Source organism: Phyllostomus hastatus, unplaced genomic scaffold (genome assembly GCF_019186645.2).
Source record: "Phyllostomus hastatus isolate PE091 unplaced genomic scaffold, TTU_PhHast_1.1 phas_scaffold_93, whole genome shotgun sequence".
Classification (NCBI taxonomy): Eukaryota; Metazoa; Chordata; class Mammalia; order Chiroptera; family Phyllostomidae; genus Phyllostomus; species Phyllostomus hastatus.
Genome location: NW_025334042.1, coordinates 20967749 through 20980750, shown reverse-complemented (window position 1 = coordinate 20980750; position 13002 = coordinate 20967749). Strand labels below are relative to the sequence as shown.

General features: G+C 45.2%; 1 protein-coding gene across 3 annotated transcripts in view; it reads right to left on the bottom strand.

Moving 5' to 3' along the window:
* SLC11A2 (solute carrier family 11 member 2) overlaps positions 1-387 on the bottom strand; it is a 43396-nt gene extending 43009 nt beyond the window's left edge. For 2 of the 3 annotated variants that reach the window (XR_006784639.1, XM_045829958.1), the window contains exon 1: positions 233-387. The gene's annotated coding sequence lies outside the window, so the exon portion shown is untranslated. Of the gene's footprint in view, positions 1-221 lie in introns of all 3 variants that reach the window. The other variant, XM_045829959.1, reaches the window with a different exon arrangement.
* Positions 388-13002: the final 12615 nt, after the last annotated feature.

Sequence of the window (13002 nt, the reverse complement as noted above, 5' to 3'; positions counted from 1 at the left end):
CACCCCCAGACCCCACTCCTCGCGCCCTCTTCTCCCTCCGAATAACGCGGCTCCATCTGGAACCCGCGCCTCTGGCCCTCCCTGCCCGCACCGCCCCGCAGTCCCGCACGGCACCCTGCGTCCCCCAGCGCCTTCTCCCAGGCAGACCCACGAGCCGCCCCGCGACCTCCCGGCCAGACTGGGAAAAACAGAGCGGCCGCTTTACCCCTGACCTCGCTTGCCTTTGCCTTACCAGCCCCGCAGTCACCAGACAAGCTGTACCCACGCCAGCGGCTCCATAGTCCTGGACCCAGCGCCAAGCCATCCAACCCCTACACGCCCCGCCATTGGCCGATTGCACAGCAGCCGCGCACTCCTATTGGCTGGATTCCCTGAATTCCCGGCAGCTGCCCGCGCGCGTGGCAACTCCACTGCAAGTCCCGAGGCTCCGCCCACCCCGAGATCTGGCTGGGGGCGCGGCCCCAGCGGCCTGGGCGGAGCTGCATCCTACGGAGCAGGTGCTTATGCTGGTTCAGCCCACAGAGTGTGAATTTGCAAGGCTCGCACCCCGCGGACGGATAAGTTTCGTGCAATAGTTCGTCTCAGCCTCACGTTAGCTAATGGCAATCTACCTCGTTTCTTCTGGAGACGTGGCTCGCCGACGTACAGCTCCACCCTGTAAAGTACAGCCACCTGCGGGACCCTTTCCTCTCGCCCCCAGAGCCACATCATAGTATCTGTGTCCCACCAAGAGCATCCCACACTTGAGAGGAACCGCGAAACATCAGCTACTGCAGCCAGTTCGATCTCAACAGATGCCCTACTCCCAAGCCTTGGTAATGAATCATTTTCCTCTATCCTACCCATCTGTCTCACTTCTTCCCCAAGGCTTTATCTTCATTTACCCAAAAGTAATCCCATTCCATCCCCAGCCTCAACCTCACATCCTAGAGTCTTTTTCTGAAGATGGCAGCTAAACTAATGGTGCTATAGAGGAGAGAAAACAAATGGCCTAACAAACCACTCTAATTTTCTACAACATCATTTAGAGGTATGGAAACATCTCTACACATACACCCCACACACACTTATAATAAAGATAGCCAAGCTTATTTAACCGAGTGGTAAGCCTAGAGAGGAAAAGCATAAACCCCTCCAACTTCTTTATTCATGTAATAACTGCTAAGAGAAAATTTCCCTAGTTTGTAAGAGTCCAAGAGATGAGAAAAGGAGAGTAAATTGCAAAAAGAAAAATCCAAATAAAATACAAAGTAAAAAACTTGGGGACCCAAAAACTGGGCTGAAGGCATCGTTAACTTGTACAGGCTGATTTGCATACAGACTTTGTCCTGGAGAGAAAAGAAAATGCACAAATTAGTTCTGAAAATCCCTCTATAACACATCGGAGGAGTTTGAGAAAGTCCCTCCAGACCAGAACCTTTCCTTTGGGAACCTCGACCCAGCCGGGCAACTTCCCTGGGCTGTTCCATGCTTGCTACTTACTTAGTTCACAGTGTGGGGCTGCCTCCATCTTATGCTGCTTCTTCATTGTGCAGAACGGGTTTGACTTCTCCCAGTGCTTGCTCCTGTCTCTATATATGCAGACAAGTGCGCCTCCCTTGGTTAAATAAGGGCACTTGAGGCTGCTCTGGGCAACAGAACACTGATAAAGATACAGCAAGGAATTACAAGAGGCAAACTACATCCTTCAAAGCATAATCAAATTTCATCTTTGACCTGCGATGAAAAGGGAAGCAGCGTATATCTGCCACTCCTGGATATTAATGAACAATTAATTGAGTTTGAAAACTTGTAATCTTAAGATTTCATCTGTTCCATTTGGAAGGAGCTGGAGGCGGTGTATGAAAGGGTGGAGTAAAAGGAATTGCTTTTCTTCATGACACCACTCCTCTTAGGGTGAAGCTGGTTCGGGCACTTGTACCAGGGCTGCATATGCAATAGGACTCTGCTCCCCTAAGACGTAAACTGAAACCAATTAACCCCAAGCCTGACAGTTCACAAGTATTTTCCACATAGGTACGTGAGCATCGATGCAATTATGAGGAGTCTCAGGGTGTGGGTGAAAAAGCCACCTGGCCTATCCCTCGGGATCTTAACGACCCGTTGGCATGAGCCCTGTCAATCAGTGATCCATAGGCAGAGAACAAAGCCGCACAAACCCAGGACAAGGGGCCTGATAGCAAAGGGAAAAGAAAAAAAAAAAACCTTGAGACTGAAGAAAAGAACAACAAATCTGGAGCAAGCCCAGAATTTCTCAATCTGGGAGAAGTGGAACTAAAAGAATGAGGAAAATTTGCTTCCAGCAAATAAACAGCTTAGTAGGCCAGCTGGAGGCAAAGCTGGAAAGGAGAAGCCCTGGAGTGGGGTGGGCTACTGGAAGGAAAAGGTGCTGCCTTCAGAAAGCTTTCTGGTGGTTTTAAAGAAAATCTCCTTAGGCGTGGAGGGTAGATAGAGGAGCCCAGTGTGTAATACAGCCACATGCAGGCAGCCAGTGGTGTGTGAAAGTCCAGGAGTTTGGCCATGTCTAGGTTTTTAGTAACTTGCTGTGGTAACCTGTACTTTAGTAATGGTAATTGGAAGAGTTGTGTACTTAAGTGGCAAGGGCTTTATTATGGAATGTTGCCCGATTTCCAGGTGTTGTAGGTTTCTCTTTTGCAGGCTTATTTTCTCAAGCATCTGGTCTGAAGCTTCTGAGGGCAGACTTCCAAGGCCTAGAGGAATGAATGGTAGATGGCAAGGTTCATGGTTTTTGTTTTTTAACCAATTTGAGGAAAACAAATGAATTTGAGACAGAATTAAGGTAAGTTTTGTAATCAATTTTTATTTTTAGCTTGGTGGTACTGAAGCATTTTAGTTTTGTGAATAGATGTGAATGTCAATCTCAAAGGCAAATGACTCAAGGTAACAGAAAAACAGAAAATGCAGCCTCAGGGTAATCGGAACACCACGGGTCTACAGTTCCCAGAGACTAGAGCACAAGCAGTTCTCACTTTGAGGTCCATTGGAGAAATGTCTGATAGTTATTCTTTTTTCCACCCCTTCACTGGATTTTTGAAGTATGTAACCCTTAACTTTACCTGAAGCATTTTGGGTTGGACTTAACAGGAAAGAGGGTGTCTGCTTAGTATCATAAAAATATATGCAAGTAAATGTGATAGAAATAAATACCTTAGAATGGAAAAGAAAAGGAAGAATTAATTCACATTAATAAAGGTTGGCTTCCAGCCAGTGGCTCTGGTTCCTACTCGAAACAGCCATGGAGTCAGGAGAAGAAACCAGGCTGGGATCTTCTGCCCAGGACCCCCGCAAGCACTGAACGTCCTATCATTACAACTTGATCTTGCCTTTTTGTCCTTGCTCAGACAAGTGCCCTGAGGCAAAACTGGACTGGCCACCAATTTGTCTTTCTTTACAGGAAAGAAGTTCAATAAAATCACCAACTAAAGTTTTGGAGGGAAAAGCACTATTTTAGTTTAGGGATTCCAAAAATAGGAATGGATTTGACAATGAGACTACTGTAGCCCCACTGTTTCCTTTATTCAGCAGTTGCTCCCAACATACACACTCCGCTCTGGCCTTCTAGGTCCTTAGTTATCACATAGTAATGTTACCAGACTTAAATGCCAGGTTCTTGAGATTCAATGCCATAGAAATAAGCAATGAACTCAGTACAAGTCAAGCAGATAGTTTGTTGCAAAGAGCTTGTGCACGAGGGAGTCGACCAGGAAAGAGAAGTCAGGCTCCCAAGGGGTTCTTGCTGATGGCTTTTACAGGGCTCTTGGGATGGGCATAGGGCTTGGGAATGAGGATGAAGTCAGTTGTCTCACTATTGACATCTGGTGGCAGTTGATCCTGGGTGGTCACAAGATATTTTCTGTGGTCAGTGGACCACCCAAAGGGCCTGTAAAATAATGCTTGTGCAAATATTCTAGTTACCATTAATTGATGAAACAACTGTTTTTGCAGAATGTGGCGTTTAAGAAAGATGTTATCATCTTACATTCTTTACTTTAAAGATGTGTTTAGGTTAATTTTAACTACAGAATTTGACTGAACGCGAGGAGTCATAAGCCTCTAAGATGAAGATCTTTTCGTCAAGTCAGAGTGCAGATATTACCCCTGTACTGTCTCAGTTTTTCTCTTGCTAATCTGTCTTCTGTTACTTTGATTCTTAGTCCAGGCAGAAGAACCTTGAAGAGTAGAAGATAATTTTTCCTCCCCAGCAGTATTTAATGTGTCACAAACATGAATTAATCCTCACAATAGGCCCTGGCCAGGTAGCTCAGTTGGTTACAGCATTGTCAAGATACACCAAGGTCACAGGTTTGATTCCTGGTCAGGGCACGTACAAGGATCAAAGAATACACCAATAAGTGGGACAGCAAAATCAGGGGTTCTCTCTGTCTCCACTCCCACCAAAAAAAATGAATAAATCCTCTCACAATGAATGTGGGAGGCAGGAACTATAATCTTTGTTTTGCAAATTAGGAACCTGAATCTTAGGGAAGTTAAGTAATTTGTCCAAGGACACACAGCTAGTTTGTGATAGTGAGACAAGACAGTGAGAAAATAGCAAAATTCTTTGGTGAGTGGAATAAGAAAATTGAGACAGATGGCTGAGCAATTTACAGTCAGGAGCAGATCATCACCAGGGCAGAAGGCCCCTATGCCTGGCAGGGGGCAAAACTGGGAAAAACAAGGACGTCATCCCCAGGGTAACCTCCTCCCCTGGCCTTTCCTCCCTGGAGATAACATCTAGGTTTCAGTTGTATTTCAGCTCCAGGCCCAGAAAAGTAGCAAAACCAGGTAGGCAAAGACCAGAACCAAGGGCAAAAAACCCCCTGCCATGTCACTGACCAATCAGAAGAGACCATGACCCTGAAAGGGCTCACCCTGAGAACTGACGAATATTCTGCTGAAACTCTCCCTTGAGACCTCCCCTAAGATTCAGGCCTGCAAAAAAGAGATCAAAGGCTCAAGACAAAAGACCCAGCGCCCACGATCTCAGACCCAGCACCCACAATCTCCTTCCAGGGAGCAGTCTGTGCCATTCCCTTCTCCCCCACTTCTCTCTTAGCCATACATTGCAGAAACTCTAAGGCAATGGGCAGCTGGCAGCTTGTCCCAGGCTAATCCCCTGACCCTGTCCCAAAGCCCCCTTTTCTCTGACTTCCCAGTGAGGTGAGGCAGCCCCGCCTACGCTCCCCTGTTGCTTCTATGGTAAGCCCTTCCTTGTTTCATTGTCCCCAGCTTTAATAAATGCATCCTCATAGTCACCTGGACTTGTGAAATCTTTCCTACATGAGGACAAGAACCCACACACTACAGCTGGCCACAGGCAGAACCACTCAGGGCCAGGCCCCTGTCTGATAACAATAGAGCCAGGCTTTTGTAAGGGAGGAAGAATCTTTCCCTCTACTCTCAAGCTTCTTTCAGGTGGTCTAATAATCAAATAGACATGAGACAGATTAACAAGAGGAAATAACCTAACTGAATATGTACATACATGTGGGAACCCCACATGTATGAGAGATTCGGAGACCCCACATACACAAGAGGTCCAGAGCAAGGGATGTAGTGCACCTCGGGGCTTCAGAGGTCCATGCAGGGAGAGCGCAGGTTCGGTAGCCAGTTTGTCCTGCCACAGAGACAGTAAAAAGCCAGTTCTGTTTTTAATTCACTGTGGGCCAGGCTCCTGTTTTAAATTCTTCTAGATAGTTAAGGGGGCCGGGGAAGCAGAAGTTTCTCTTTAGCCTACAGGATCTTGGTGGCCTTTAGCTCAAAATAACCCCCAGACCACTAAGGTGTATCTTGTGGTGGCTCCATTCAACCCCTGTACTTTGAACATAAATCTATTAGATCTAAGAACCAGCACTCAACTACCATATCACACTGCCTCTATCTTGTCCACCTAAAACAATATCCTTCCATTCAAGTCTAGCTGAAAAATTCTCTCCTCGTAAAATCCTATGAATGCAAATTCACTGAACATTCCACGTTACCACAAAAACCAACTCTTCTGTATAGATATTATGTATCTGTATTAATATGTATCTGTATCATATGTGCCCTTTATTTAAACAGGAGGTTTCTCCGTTCGTCCTTACCTTCCACTCACTCTCCAAGTACTCTTTTTCATGCTTTTGCTTTCCTTGACACAACTGCCTGGGGTTAACTGCTATCACCTCTCCCCCTTCTGTACCTGGAAAACTCCTCCCCTGTGACACTTCCCGGAATCTCGCAGGCAGCAGTAGGCCCAGGGTCTGTCTGCTACCGGAGCATTTCTCACCCTGCTCTAGTACTGTCTCATTCCGTGTGTATTTATTGAGTACCTACTATGTACCAGGTGTAGGCTGGGTGGTACACATGCACAATAAGGAAAGCACAGCTTCTTTTCAGCAGCAGTTTTCACCCAGTGTGCCGCAAAAAATTTTACAACATGCAATACCTGGCTATTTAGTCAGGAGCACTGACCTTTTCCCTTACATTGTCAAATAAAAAATGACAACAACCAACCCAACAATAGCTGTCTGGTGTGAATGCTCTGTCTTGAACCATAAATATATAGCTCATATAATTTGTGTTTGATTGCTCACGTGGCATAGTAAGTTTGCATCTGACTGGTTAATTCTTGGTACCAGAAATCCTTCTATACAAATATAGTCCCCTGAAATTTTATTTTTTGAAAGATTGTATTTATTTTTAGCAAGAGGAGAAGGGAGGGAGAAAGAGAAGGAGAAAAATCTCAGTGTGCCAGAGAAACATCAATCAGTTGCCTCTTATACACTCCCAAACAGGGCCGCAGCCCATAACCCAGGCCTGTGTCCTGACCAGGAATCCAACTGGTTACCTTTTGGTTCACAGGTGGGAACTCAACCCACTGAGCCACACCAGGCAGGGCAGATTATCTTATATTTGTACAGCTGGTATTAACAAAGGCCAGATACATAGGTGTTCCATAAATGTATAATTCAATTTTTTAAAAATTTTAATTGATTTTGAGAGAGAGAGAAACATCAACTTGTTGTTCCACTTATTTATGCATACATTGGTTGATTCTTGTATGTGTCCTGACCAGGGATTGAACCCACAACCTTCGTGTATCAGGACAATGCTGTAACCAATTTAGCTACCTGAGCAGGGCTGTATTAACCCATTTTTTAAAGTATTATGGCTGTCATCGATAAAGAAAAATAATTAGGATGTATTCATCTATATTGATGTATCTACTTACAAAGTTCACCCATCCTAAAGCCCATCCTCCCTTTACCCTGCTAGCCTTATAGGCTATTCCCGTGATGAAGGCTGCAGGGCACAGGCAGGACCCCCTTTGAAAATGTGGAGCTGATCACCCCTGCTGTTTGGTGGGCACAGGCTGCTGGCAGAGGGTCCTCAGCTGTCACATTGTGCCCTTTTCTCAGGCAGCCCACACTGAAGGGCGGCCGCTCTGTGTGGGAGTGTGGGGATTCATCCCTCTCACCCCAGCCAGGGACAGGTCTGAAGGTTGGCCGAGCCTTTGTCCTTCGTCACATCTTGACTTCTCCTGCGCAAACTTGCTTGCTTCCCTTCCCTTAGTGTTCATCCCAGGACCATTCTGGATGAACCTACCGCCTCTGTCTCAGAGTCAGCTTCCCTTCTCCCTCCTGTAACCTGAAACCAATGCTTCTGAAAAAAAGAGCTCTGAACTCGCTCTACTGCCTCAACAATCACTTAATTTTCTACCCTTGGTGATCCATCCTGAAAATTGCTTTCTTGTGAGCTGCATGAAGTCATCATTGGCCATCTACAGTCAGAACCCACTAACTTCATCTTTCTCCGCGTTTAAAATACTGTATCATTCCTCTTCCAACTCTCTTTGCCTTCCATCATACTGGGCTCTCTGGATAGAACTAGCACAATAGTTCTAATTGTGCGCTCTCTCTCTTTCTCTCTCACTCGTTGCTTTGATTGCTACTTTTCTTCCTCCTACACCCTTCTCTTTTATTTTGAGAGTATGTTTATTAAAGCTGAGGAGAGTGAAACAAAGGGAGGGTTTAAGTGAAAAGAAGCAACAGGAGAAAGCCTAGGTGGTGCTGCTTTGGCCCTCTAGAAAGGTAGGACAGAAGTGAGCCACACAGGGCTGCATGGACCCACCTAAGAAGTAAAAGTCACAATGACAGAAGTGGGCCAATGCATGCCCTGGCTGGTATAGCTCACTAGATTGAGTGCTGGCCTGAGAGCCTAAGTGTTGGAGGTTTGATTCCCAGTCAGGGCACATGCCTGGGTTGCAGGGTGGGTCCCCAGAGGAGGGCACACGAGAGGCAACCACATGTTGATGTTTTTCTCCCTCTTTCTCCTCCCTTCCACTCTCTCTAAAAGTAAATAAATAAAATCTTTTAAAAAAGAACTGGGCCAAGGCAGCATTGCTATAGATGTAGTCCTATGACAGACAATATTCCATTCACTATATTCTTCCCTCTCCCTTAGCACTATCCCACTGAATTGCTTTGCTGTTTGTTTGTGTCTCTCCTTGAGGGCCAGGACTTTGTCCTGTTCACTATTGTACCCTCAGGGAGGCCTCCAGGGCTGGCAAAATCCCTTCACAGCTATTTCACCTTCTTGACAATGATTCCCAAAGTCCACTCTCTGAGCCTCTTTCCCTAAGCTGTATTGCCCCTTGGACTTTCTCCCTGGGTGTCCAGGAAGAAAGTCAGCATTACTGTATCCCAAACTATCCTCATCTGTCCTCAAGAAAGTCTTCATGGTTTCCTGACCCTCCCTCACATCAAACAATGCCAGTCCCCATAGCCTACCTGCACAAGGTCAGTTGTCTGCTTCCTTCTATTTCAGCTACCACCTTCCTGCTCAGTCTTCCACTGCTCCAACCCCCACATTCCCTGATCAATCTGATCATTTCTCTTCCCCACTTAGAAACTCTCACCGGCTCCCGATTGCCTAGAGAGAAAAGGAGAAGGAAGGGGAAGGGAGCTCACATTCACTGAGTGCCTACTTCACACCATGAGGAGGATGTTTTACACACACCATCGCCATGGAAGCCCTTCATTCCAGTCAAATTTCATTTCATTTTCTCTCTTTCCTGAACATCCCCTGGGCTTATCTGGCCCGGTGCCTGGGCTCCTGCTGTTACCTCCACCCATAATTCTAGTATTGAAATCCTGTCCATTTTTTTTCGATCCTTGCCTGAGGATATGTTTGTTGATCTTGAGAGAGAAGAGAAAGGAGGGAGAGAGGAAAAAAAAAGAGAACATTGACCAGTTCCCTCTCATAAGTGCACAGACCTGGGATCGACACTCCAACCAACTCAGCCACCTGGCAGGGCAGGTCCTGTCCATTCATCAAGACCCAACTCAAATGCCACCTGCTCTGTGAAGCCTTTCCTGATTCTCACAGGGTGCGACTTCTCTGCTCCTGAATCTCTGTGATTTTTTTGATTCATATTTTTCCTTTCATTAATTATTTTATTCCCTAATTTTTGCCACTAGGTTGTGGGCTTCATAAAGATAGCTATACATTATTTTTATATCATCCACTGAATCTAGCCATATACACAGGACATCATTAGCACTCAGTAAACATTTGTGGTTTGAGCTATAGCTTGGATTTGACTTTATGTGTATGTGACCTGTAATGGTGCTTTTCAGAATGGGCCTCAACACATTATTTTAGTATGATATCAATTTAGTGAGTCACAATCAGAATTGAAAAAAAAATGGAATAGGAGCCCTAGCTGGTGTGGCTCAGTGGACTGATTGTGGGCCTTTGAACTGAAAGGTCACTGGTTCAATTCCCAATCAGGGCACATGCCTGGGTTGCTGGCCAGGTCCCCAGCAGGGGGTGTGCGAGAGGGAAACACACATTGATGTTTCTCTTGCTTTCGTTCCTTCTCCCTCCCTCCCCTAAACATAAATAAATAAAATCTTTTTAAAAGAGAGAGAGAAAAAAATAAACTCATGAAGAAATTCTACAAATATTAGGAAAGCAGCTGAAGAGCCATAGAATAGTCCTTGGATTTAGAGCCAGAGGACCTGCATTAGAGTTCTCTCTTTGCTATTCATTAGCTGTGTGACATTGGATAAATTGATGTCTTTGAGCTTCAGTTTAACTAACCAAAAGAATATCCTGCCTCACGTAATTATGTTAAAATTAAGTGATACATATATTCAAGGTTATTCCATAAACTACAAAAAGGTTGAAAAGTTTTAGGTAAAAACCTACATGTTTGCCCTGGCTGGTGTGGCTCGGTGGATTGAGCACCAGTCTGCAAACCAAAAGGTCACCAGTTCACTTCTTGGTCAGGGCACATGCCTGGGTTGTGGGCCAGCCAGGTCCCAGGTTGGGGTTGTGTGAAAGGCAACTGAACGATGTTTCTCTCCCTCTCTTTCTCCCTCCCTTCCACTCTCTCTAAAAATAAATAAATAAAATCTTAAAAAAAAACCGTACACGTTCACTCAGTTAATAAAGTGAAAATTGATGTAGTACAAATTATACAGCTAAATTGTGTTAGGCATGTTTTTTTTTAATTGCCAGTGATAGAAACCCAACTCAGACTGGTTATGCTCAAGGAGATCTGAATCACTCACAATACTGGGGAACCCAGTGTTATAGCTAGTTTGGGCAGCGCTGGGTCTGGGGACTGAGATAATACCACCAGGATGCTGTCCACCTGTCTCTTTCTTTGTAACTCTCTCACTCCGGGCTCTGCTTCAGTACCAGTGAGGTTTCATTCTCAGACAGGTTTTCCCTGCATGCTGGGATGAGGGCCACCACCTGCACAGGGGTGACGTGATCCTCCCAGCTAGCACATAGAGTATCTCCTTATTGTTTCAGCAAAACTCCCAAGGAAGGCCCTGTCTGATACCTAGCTTGGGTCATGAGCCAAGCTCCAAACCAAAAACAGTGGTCACGTGTGCCTAGGACCACAGCGGAGCCTTGGAGCTAGGGGGTGCAGTCAGCCCTGCCTGAGACACCTACACTGCAAAAGAGTTTGAGGAGGAGTCTTCTCCAAGGGATGGGTCAGAGATTCAGAATAACCAAGTTAATAAAGCTGAATATGATTAGTTTAGAAAGACATCTTGGTCTCGTCTATTTAACTTCATCATACAACATTAAAGAAGGACATGCAAACACATATATTCTATTTCATTTGATTCATTTACTAAACACAGCATTGAGGATCTACTATGTGCCAGGTTCCATTCTAGGCACTGGAACGTAGCAATGATCAAAGATATACAGAATTCCTGCTCTCGGAGAACTTACGTTCTACGGGGGAGACAAATAATCAAGAAGTCAATTAGTATATGTCAGAGAGTGATCAATTTTATATAAAAATAAATTTAAAAAGCAAGGTAAGGAACAGCAAGAGCCAGAGATGAGAGATAAACACTGTTTCAGGAGAGATGGTTAGGAAAGACCTCTCTTGGTGACTTTGAAGCACAAATCTGACCAAAGTGAAAGAGCAAGTCATGTGAATCGTATCTGGGGAAGAACTTCCAGGCAGAGGGAAAAACAAGTGCAAAGACCCTGAGATGTGGCCCTGGCTGGGGAGTTCCATGGTTTAGAGCATCATCCCAAAACACCAAGGTCTAATCCCTGGTCAGGGCACATACCAGAACCAACCAATGAATGCATAAGTGGAACAATAAATCTGATGTTTCTCTCTGTCCCCCTTCCTCTTTCTACATTAATTAACAAACTTAAAAAACAAAAACAAAAACACCTGAGATAGGGCCAATAGCTTCCCCCTGGAGCAATACGTGTACATTTAGAAACATCAAGACTTACAGCCCAGAGATCACCCAGAGATCCCAGAGATCCTGGGTGACCCTGCAAAGCTGAGTGGGGAAAATTCCTCTCCAGGACTTTCCTTACCTCTGTCCTTTTGCTCTAATTGCTGAGGACGTGCCAGACAGCACAAAGTGGCTCTGGAGGTGGTTCCTGCTGATGCTGGGTAAAGGTCTCCTTCGGCAGAGCCAAAGACAAAGGTAAAGTAAAAATTCCTCTGACCTCAAGCGTTAGCAAGGGTTATGTTACCTGGACGAGTAAAAGCTTGGGGTGGGGCATGTGCATGGAGCGTGGAAAGGATTGGAAAAAGTCAGAAAGCAAGAGACCCGCCCTCCCTAATCAGTTTCCCTGAACTTGGAACCCCTATAACCAATCCCTATTAGACACTACTCTGCACCCACTGATGCCCTTATCTTTGAATTGCACTGACTTCTGACTTGTTTGATGTTAATTCTTTACTGTCCGCGGTAGCTAGATTGGTCTTGAAACCAGAGGGCAACTGAGTTCAGGGCTGGTACTGCCTGTCACCACTTAGCCAGAAAGCAGAGGCAGGGACTGGATTATAATTGTGTGTTTGTTAACATCAGAGGCCAGCAGTCTGAGAAGGTGGCAGGTTAAAACCCTAACATCCACCTTACCCTGAGCTTTCAGAAGCAAGTTTATACAAAGAAACTAGGAATTTGGGAGCAGGAGTTGAAAGGGAAGTCCGCCGCTTCTTCCCAAACTGATTCCTTTGTTCGGGTGTTGTCCCTCTGTTTGCGTTAGAATTCCTCTTCTCTTCCCGGGAGGCCTGTGGCCAGACTGGGAGGTTTTGTAAGCTCTGGTCAGGGAGGAGAGGTATAAACCCTTTATTTCCAAGAGTGCTTGGTTAGGGGGGATAAGGTGTTGTGATTCACTAGCTGGCTGTAAATTGCTCAAACTGTTTGGCCTTCTTGTTTAATTTTCTTGTCTCAGTTTCCCCATTCTATTGGCCCAGGAATTTTCCTAGCTTCTTGCTCATACTCCCTGTCTCAGTCAACTATTTTTATTGTCGTATGGACATGTCCTTATCTGTTCATGTTAATTTTTATAGACTGTAAATTCTTAGACCATGTTCATGAATAATGCATTCTAAATTTAGTTCAGCGTTTACCTTGATTGCTATAGCTGGCAGGCACCGATAAAAGCTTTCTCAGATGATTATGTCTGCAATGATCACATTAAAATCAAAGGCTATTT